Genomic DNA, 8,747 nt, shown 5'->3' with positions numbered 1-8,747 from the left:
GGGGTGGGGGGATATGCTAAAGAGAACCTAGCATAACCCCCAGTCAGGAGACCCACCATGTAAGGATGAGCCAGAGAGATGGAACGGAAACAGTGAGACATGGGAACTCGTAACTTCAAAAGTTAAGTAGAAAAAGGGAAGATTAAAAAAAAGACTCAAACCAAACTTCTACTAATGTAAACTGCAATGTCTGAGATGACAAATACCCTACAAGGCAGAGTCAACGTTGCAGAAAAGAAGATTGGTGAATTTGAAAACAGCACTAGCTTTTGGGCTGGTGCCTTCATCTTCTGGTAATTTGCCAAAATGACCAACACAAAGAGGACGAGGAGAAACTAATGTTCTAGGCCTTTTAGAAAACACGGCCACATGCATGTGAATCTACAAGAAAGGAAAGGGCACTGCTCAAAAAGGGAAGCCCCCGACTGCGCCCACAGCAGAACTGAGTCTGCAGTGTATCCCTGCATGCTGCCAGCATTGTAGGAAACAAACAAAGGCAAGATTCTTGCCAAGAAAATTAATGTACATATTGAGGATGTTCAGCACTCTAGGAGCTGAGATAGCTTCCTGAAAAACGTATGAAGGAAAAAAATAGAGGCACAAAGTCAGTGGGACTTCCCTGGCAGTTCACTATTTAAAACTCTGCTCTTCTACTGCAGAGGGTTTGATTCTTGGTTGAGTAATGAAAATCCTGCATGCTGCCCGATGCAACCAAAAAATATTAAAATTATTTTTTAAAATATGCCAGCAGATCTTAGGTCTAGTGAGGTGTTTTGTTTTTTTTTTAAGACCATTAGGAAAGACCATTTCTCTGGGAGAAATCCAAACAGCTTAATATATGTGTAATTGGACCCAAAGTAGAGGAGAGGGAAGGGGGAACAGAAAGAAAATATGTGAAGACGTAATGACCAAGACTTTTCTAAACGTGATGAAAACTGTAAACCCACTATACAAGAACTCAACAACCCTCAAACACAAGACACACGAGGAAAATGACGTCATGGCAGAGCATAAGCAAGTTAGTCCATATTAGTGAGAAACAGAAAAATTGAAAAGCAGCCAGAGGACTTCTATGTCCAGAAAAATGGAGAAGCATTTGTCTTTATTCCTCCTGCTAAGTACAACTAAAAACCTACACAAAGCAATCATAAGACTCTGAAAAAAAGATGAACAGGCAGGCCGGCGTGGGGTCTGCAGAGCCATGAGGTGATACAGCAGTGAATTCTCTGGGCTGTTTTTTCTCGTATATCCATTCTTGGTGCTGAGAAAGCTGGCAACTGGAAATGCCAACCGGTGCAGACACAAAAAGCCCCAAGAAAATCCTGCTCTCTTTAGTCAAAGGACCCGGAAAGGGACAGTCTTGCAAAACAGAAAATTTAGACAATAACTGTTGTGGTCCCATGCCCACTAGCACAGGCGGAGTAGGAAGCCTGGATTTTCACCCTTGCCAGCCTGTAATGAAGTGCCTCAGCCCTTCCCCCATGTCAGAGTGGTGAGCAGGGTGGGTCAGAGAAGGGCAGGTGGGAAGCCTGAACTGTCCTCCCTGCTGGGTAGTAACAAGGTCACCCTCCACAGTGGAGGCCATGTGAGGAGCTGGACTTCCCACTATAACAACGATCCTTGGGTGTCATGGAGGCTGACTTAATGAAAATGAAAAATAACATATCAAAATTTGTGGGACTCTGCTAAGACAGTATTCGGAAGGAAATGTATAACTCTAAATTCTTATTTTAGAAAAGAAAATTCTCAGACCAGTAAGCTTAGCTCCTCCTGGGGGTATGTGTTAAGCCTCTTTAGCCATGTCTGACTCTTTGTGACCCCGTGGACTGTAGCCCACCAGACTTCTCTGTCCTTGGAATTCTCCAGGGAAGAATACTGGGGTGGGTTGCCATGTCCTTCTCCAGGGGATCTTCCAAACCCAGGGATCGAACCTAGGTCTCCCACATTGCAGGTGGATTCTTTACCATCTGAGCCACAAGGGAAGCCCATCTGCCATGACTAAATGGGCCTTATCCAAGAATGCAAAGCTAATTCAATAACCTTGGTAAAAGTTTCATAGACATTCCACCAAACGCATAATAAAAGAAAAGATCGATGAAATGGGCTTAAAAGCTTCTGCTCTGCAAAAGGATGCTGTAAGTATGAAAGAACAAGCAACCAATTGGGAAAAAAGATTTGCAAACTACATATCTGACAAAGAACTCAGACCTAGGATATACAAAGAATGCTCAAAAGTCAACAGAGAGAGGCCTCCCTAGTGGTCCAGTCGTTAAGAATCAACTTGGCAATATAAAGGACACAGGTTTGACCCCTGGTTCAGGAAGCACCCACATGCCACGGCGTGTGCCACAGCTACTGAGGCTGAGCTCTAGAGCTTGTGAGCCTCAACTGTTGAGCCTGTGTGCTGCAACCACTGAAGCCCACGGGCCTAGAGCCTGCGGTCGGCAGCAAGAGAAGTCACTGCAGGGACTTGCACGCCGCAAGGAAGGGTAGCCCCTGCTCGCTGCAGCGAGAGAGAGTCCATGTGCAGTGATGGAGACCCAGCCCAGCTAAAAAGTAAACTACATGTATTTAAAAAAAGATCTAAAAAGAAATCAACAGAGAAGAAGGCCAATATAAGTAGAACATGAGTAAATGACATGAAGAGATGTCTCACTGAAGCAGCTATCCGATGGCACATGATCACGTGAAACACGTCTGGCATCGCAGGAGGTTCCGGGATTCACACTGAGACCAGAATGCGACGTCACTGCAAAATTATTAGAGCCGCTAAAATAAAAAATAGTGACGATCTCACAAGCTGGAGAGGATGTAGATAACTGGATCTCTTATACATTGTTGGCGGGAATGTAAAATGTCAGAGCCAGTCTAGAAAATTGTTTGACTATTTCTTAAAAAAACTAGAGAGGCCCTTATGGTGTAGCCCAGCAACTGTACTGTGGGCCTTATGCCTGTACATGGTTATTCATGGAAGTGGTATTTGTAGCAGCTGAAAGCATGGAAACAAACAAAACGCTTCACAGTGGGTCAGACACAATGTGGTACATCCATGTGGAATCCCATGTCTCAATAACAAGGAGGTCTTTATTTATCAATGTATGTGCATTGCTTTTATAGGGCTTCCCAGGTGGCTCAGTGGTAAAAGAGAATCTGCCGGCCAGTGCAGGAGACACAGGAGACCTGAGTTTGATCCCTGGATTGGGAAGATCCTCTGGAGAAGGAAATGGCAACCCACTCCAGGATTCTTGCCTGGAGAATCCCATGAACAGAGGAGCTGGGCGGACTACCATCCATGAAGTCACAAAAGAGTCAGACACGACTGAGCAACTGAGTCAGCACAGTTTTTAGACAATGCTCCTGCACACTTTCTAGACTACAGTGCAATGTAGCGACTTTACGTGCGCTGGGAAGACAAGAAATTTACGTGCCGTGGCCCACGATTCCAGGCTCTGGCTGCATCCGCCTGGCCCCTAATTCTGGGCAGGAGTGTCTCCCGCCCCACAGCCCTTTACCTGACTCACTCCTACTCATCTATCAGAGAAAAAATAATCAGTCGATCTAAGAAAGAGATGGAAGTTTTTATTTGAGCCAAACTGAGAATTATAACCTGGGATCAGCATCTCAGGAGAAAATGCCTTTCCATTCCTTACACCCTCCTTCCACTGAAAATGCACTTCCCATTTTCCTTGCATATTGAAATGTTTCCCTGATTATTTTAGTAATTTTAGTTACATACATTATAATTCTTAACCTTTAATCTCTAGTAACAAACCAAGAAGTAATGGTGAACCAGATGTCATATTAGGATTTCCTGCTTGGTGCTTATGAATATGTTTTATAACCTCTGGAAACATACACCTTCTCATAGAATTTCTTTCCTCACTGTGATACAATGAGTGGTGGGCTTTGCATTATTTCTAGAGCTACACCTCTTGTTCTATAAAGACTAGACTTGTAAGACAAGGACAGTTGTTTTTATTTCTTTTTTTAATTATGAAATGGTATTTCTTTTTGGCCATGCCATGCAGCATGTGGGATCTTAGTTCCCTGGCAAGGGATCAAACCCGTGCCCCCTGCAGTGGAAGCTGCCTCAGTTCAGTTCACTCAGTTGCGACTCTCTGTGACCCCATGGACTGCAGCATGCCAGGCCTCCGTGTTCATCGCCAACTCCCGGAGTTTATGGCCTCCTCGATGACAGCAAATTCACCTGTGTTGGGATGTTTTACTTCCCCTCATTTAGCCTAAGGGAAAACCCTCCCCTACTCCCCCCCAAATTCCTATCAGGCTCCAAACATCACATGTGGTCAGTTTATTCAGATCAATGGCCTCTCGTTTGGGTAATCCATTTACAAACACTTTTGAGGATCCTCCCTGAGTTTAAGAATTTCTTTAACTGTGGTCCTCAGTTGGCCTTTATCTGAACAGCCTTGCCTACAATCTCAGGTGGTTCCATTTCTAAAGGTAATCATTTAATAGTGTCTTCTGAGTGGAAAGGCGATTCAGACTGAAGATGACTGGAGCGAGTGCTCTAATAAAGGAAGACAGAGGGGAGCAGTAGAGAGTTTTGTTGTTCCTGTTTAGTTGCTAAGTCCTGCTTGACTTCTTGCGGCCCTGTGGATGGTAGCCCACCAGGCTCCTCTGTCCATGTGATTTCCCAGGCAAGAATACTGGAGTGAATTGCCATTTCCTTCTCCAGGGGATCTTCCTGACCCAGGAATCAAACCCGAGTCTCCTGCATTGTGGGCAGATTCTTTACTGCTGAGCCATCAGGGAAGCCCCAGATAATGTTGTAAGTACCTTTTAGATCATTGCTCTTTCATTAGCCTCCTACAGAAACCTTTCAATGAGGCTATTTTGGAATTTTGAAGGTTTTTCGGGCTTCTGAATACCAATTTTAAAAGGTACCAAAAGAAAAGGTACAATAGTTTAAGATGAGAGCTCTCTAAAAAACTGTACCAATTTAGATATTTCTCCACTTCAAAGGATCCAAGGAGCTAGCCCTAAAATATTTGTCCTTGCAACCTGCTCCAGTATTCTTGCCTGTCTGGTGGGCCGCTGTCCATGGGGTCACAGAGTCGGACACACACAAAACCTAATTTTAGAAAAATGAAAAACGCTTACCACTGCTGTTTCCAGTAGACCCTGCAGGCACAGATCCAGAAGACTGCTGGCTTTAACTGTGAACTCAAAATTGTTTTGGGGTGCCCAAAACAATTGGCAATTTTAGGGCCCAGTTTCCTGTAGTTTCCAATTAAGTTCTTGCAAGCATATATAAACCCAGCGGCCATCCCAGAGGCGGTGGTTTACACAGGAGCTGTCTGCCCTTTGAGGCACAATTTCCCAGTATGAATTCTGTGGCCTAATTCGGATGAGAGTTATGATCCGAACAACTTTCTGAGGGCAGTTCCTGTGCTGCTTCTGAGCCTAGCTCCCCAAGGAGTTACCCTTCAGCTCGACTCTTTCCCATGGCATGCCATGGCCTATTGTTGCCAGAGCTGCTCCAGGTCTTTGCTCAGACCCGCCAACCCCTGCCTTTAGCAGGAGTTCATGTAAATATTTGGAAAAATATTTATTTATGTGGCTGCACCGGGTCTTGGTTGCGGCATGTAGGATCTCGTTTCCTGACCAGATATTAAACCCAGGCCCCCTGCATTGGAGGCTCAGAGCCTTAGCCACCAGACCACCAGAGAAGTCCCTAAAGTAAATCTTTAAAGGGTCCAGAGAGAAGAAAGGAAGATAGATACAAACAAACAAAAACCCAGATGGAACCAGCTGCAACCAAAATGGTGATGAATCCGACCTCCAGCAGACCTCGAGTCTCATTATATGCTGATTTTATGCTGTGCTGTGCTTAGTCGCTCAGTCATGTCCGAATCTTTGGGACTGCATGGACTGTAGCCCACCAGGCCCCTCTGTCCATGGGATGGATTCTCTAGGCAAGAATACTGGAGTGGATTGCCATGCCCTCCTCCAGGGGATCCTCCCAACCCAGGGATTGAACCCAGGTCTCCCACACTGCAGGCAGATTCTTCACCATCTGAGCCACCAGGGAAGCCCAAGAATACTGGAGTGGGTAGCCTATCCCTTCCCCAGGGGATCTTCCCGACCCAGGAATTGAACCAGGGTCTCCTGCATTGCAGGCAGATTCTTTACCAGCTGAGCTACCAGGGAAGCCCATGTGTTGATTTTACTACATGTTAAGTGATACACCTGCTGGTGGCCGAGACCTGACATTAAGGATCAAAAAAGGATAAAACGTGTTTCCCACTCCCTCGGGAAAACCGCCTCTTCCTGGTGTAGACTAATGCGTACACCTCCCCATCGTAGGCCTCATTCCTCCTCCCTTTGTTTTTACTTTTTAAAATCAAATCCCGAGAAGTTATCAGTGAGCTCGTTCCCGTTTCTGCAGTCACTGGCCATCGCGTGCAGCTTGTGCTGTGTAAATCTCCACTATGTGTATGTGCTTGGTTGTGTCAGACTCTTTTCGACCCCACGGACTGTAGCTGCCAGGCTCCATGGAATTTTCCAGGCAAGAATACTGGAGTGGGTTGCCATTTCCTATTCCAGGGGATCTTCCCAACCCAGGGATCAAAACTGTGTCTCCTGTATTGCAGATGGATTCTTTACCACTGAGCCACTTGGGAAGCCCAGATCTTAGCTTAGATTTCGTTATTCATCTACTTAAACCCTAAGGGGAAAAGAACCCTCCCCCACAGCTCCTTGCAGAAGCAGAGAGCCTTGGCTGGGCTAGGGTGTGGGCAGAGCCCCTGTGGCTTACTTCAATGACTCCGTGACAGCCTAAAACCATCATGGCTGCTCAGAACGCTAGGTTACCAGCCCTTCTCTCCTCCCTGGATGAGCAGCATTTACTTAACGATTGTACTGCTGCTAAGTCACTTCAGTCGTGTCTGACTCTGTGCGACCCCACAGACAGCAGCCCACCAGGCTCCCCCGTCCCTGGGATCCTCCAGGCAAGAACACTGGAGTGGGTCGCCATTTCCTTCTCCAATGCATAAAAGTCAAAAGTGAAAGTGAAGTTGCTCAGTCGTGTCTGATTCTTAGCGACCCCATGGACTGCAGCCCACCAGGCTCCTCTGTCCATAGGATTTTCCAGGCAAGAGTACTGGAGTGGGGTGCCATTGCCTTCTCCGAACGATTGTACTGGGTCTCCCTCATTCTTCGGAGTTGAATAATTCAGCTTCTCGTTTCACTAGCAAAAGTTTTGTTCAGACGTTTTATCAACTCATTTTTTTTGTGATTTAAGTCAGTTTTAACAAAAATCCAGACACCCGTGTTTCCCTGGGCATCTTACCCAACTACCCTAGGTCCTGCTGAAGAAATGTACTGGTGTCCCTTGAGACTCCAAGTCTTGAGTGAGGCAGCTCAAAATGTTCAGGATTTTCACTCAAACAGTGAAATCCATATATCAGGAGAACTCTTGAGAACACCTGAAGAGTACCGAGAAGCTGGTGGCAATCTCTGGGCTGTGCTGGTTCCCTTCTGGGTGGACTCCAGGGGGCCCTCTGGATGGCCAATATCCTGCTGGTTATATCACGCATGTCAATGAAAACATTCCTCAGCCCAGCCAAGAAAGAAAATGGAAAGTTTTATTCAGGCCAAATGGAGAATTATAACCTGGGAACAGCTCCTCAGAAAGTTCTGAGAACCATTCCACTCATTACAAGGCAAGGCACAGTTATGCAAGTTTTTTGAGTCAGAGGGCTGGACATTAAATGATATATTATTGACAGTTTACACCGTCCAGACCTAAGTGTCACTGTGGCCCCTTACAAGATCAAAAATTCATGCTTTCGAACTGTGGTGTTGGAGAAGGCTCTTGAGAGGCCCTTGGACTGCAAGGAGATCCAACCAGTCCATCCTAAAGGAAATCAGTCTTGAATATTCATTGGAAAAACTGATGCTTTGGCCACCTGATGCGAAGAACTGACTCATTGGAAAGGCCCCTGATGCTGGGAAAGATTGAGGGCAGGAAAAGAAGGGGGCAATGGAGGATGAAATGGGATGGCATCACCGACTCAAGTGACATGAGTCTGAGCAAGATCTGGGAGATGGTGAAGAACATGGAAGCCTGGTACGCTGCAGTCCATCGGGTCACAAAGAGTGGGGACATGAGTTAGCAGCTAAACAACAGCAATATCAGGAAGGAATGCTATCTTTTGAGAAGTTGTCTTGGGGTTAGGAAAGTGTGGCTCAGCCCGGCTGAGATGCCCTAAGGCTGCCGGCCAGCAGAAGTGTTTCAAAGAGACTCTGACCCTGGTGCCGGGAGAGCTGGCCCCTGACCCTGCAGGCTCGGGGCCTGAGACCTGCCACCCCGCCCACCCGGGCTCTCTGCCATGGCCTCCTTCCCTGTGCCGCTGGGTGCAGTGGTTTTACTGGCTGATCCCCACCCCCTGTGCCTCTCGCAGTGCCAGTGCTGGGCGGGGCTCCAGGCCTAAACGCTTGCAAGGTGGCCGGCAGCCTGGCGGGGGAGACAGGGCTGGGCATGTTGGCTCCAGGGCCCACTGGAGTTTTGGAAGCACCTTCACCACCCGCAGCTGAGCCTGACATGAGGGGCTGTAGCAGTGGAGAACTTTTCAGCTGAAAGTGCCTGTCAACCCACTTTTTTTTTTTTTAACTGGCTTTGTGGGGAGGCTGGAGCTCTTACGAGTGAAGGGTCTAGAGACTGAGGGGGGCACTTGCTTAAGGTGCAGTTTGCTTTTGAGCTCAAGGGCTGACCCGTCCCCCTA

This window comes from Bison bison, unplaced genomic scaffold (genome assembly GCF_000754665.1).
Source record: "Bison bison bison isolate TAMUID 2011002044 unplaced genomic scaffold, Bison_UMD1.0 scf7180017864508, whole genome shotgun sequence".
NCBI lineage: Eukaryota > Metazoa > Chordata > Mammalia > Artiodactyla > Bovidae > Bison > Bison bison.
The sequence above is the reverse complement of the archived record's forward strand: the minus strand, read 5'-3'. Positions refer to the sequence as shown.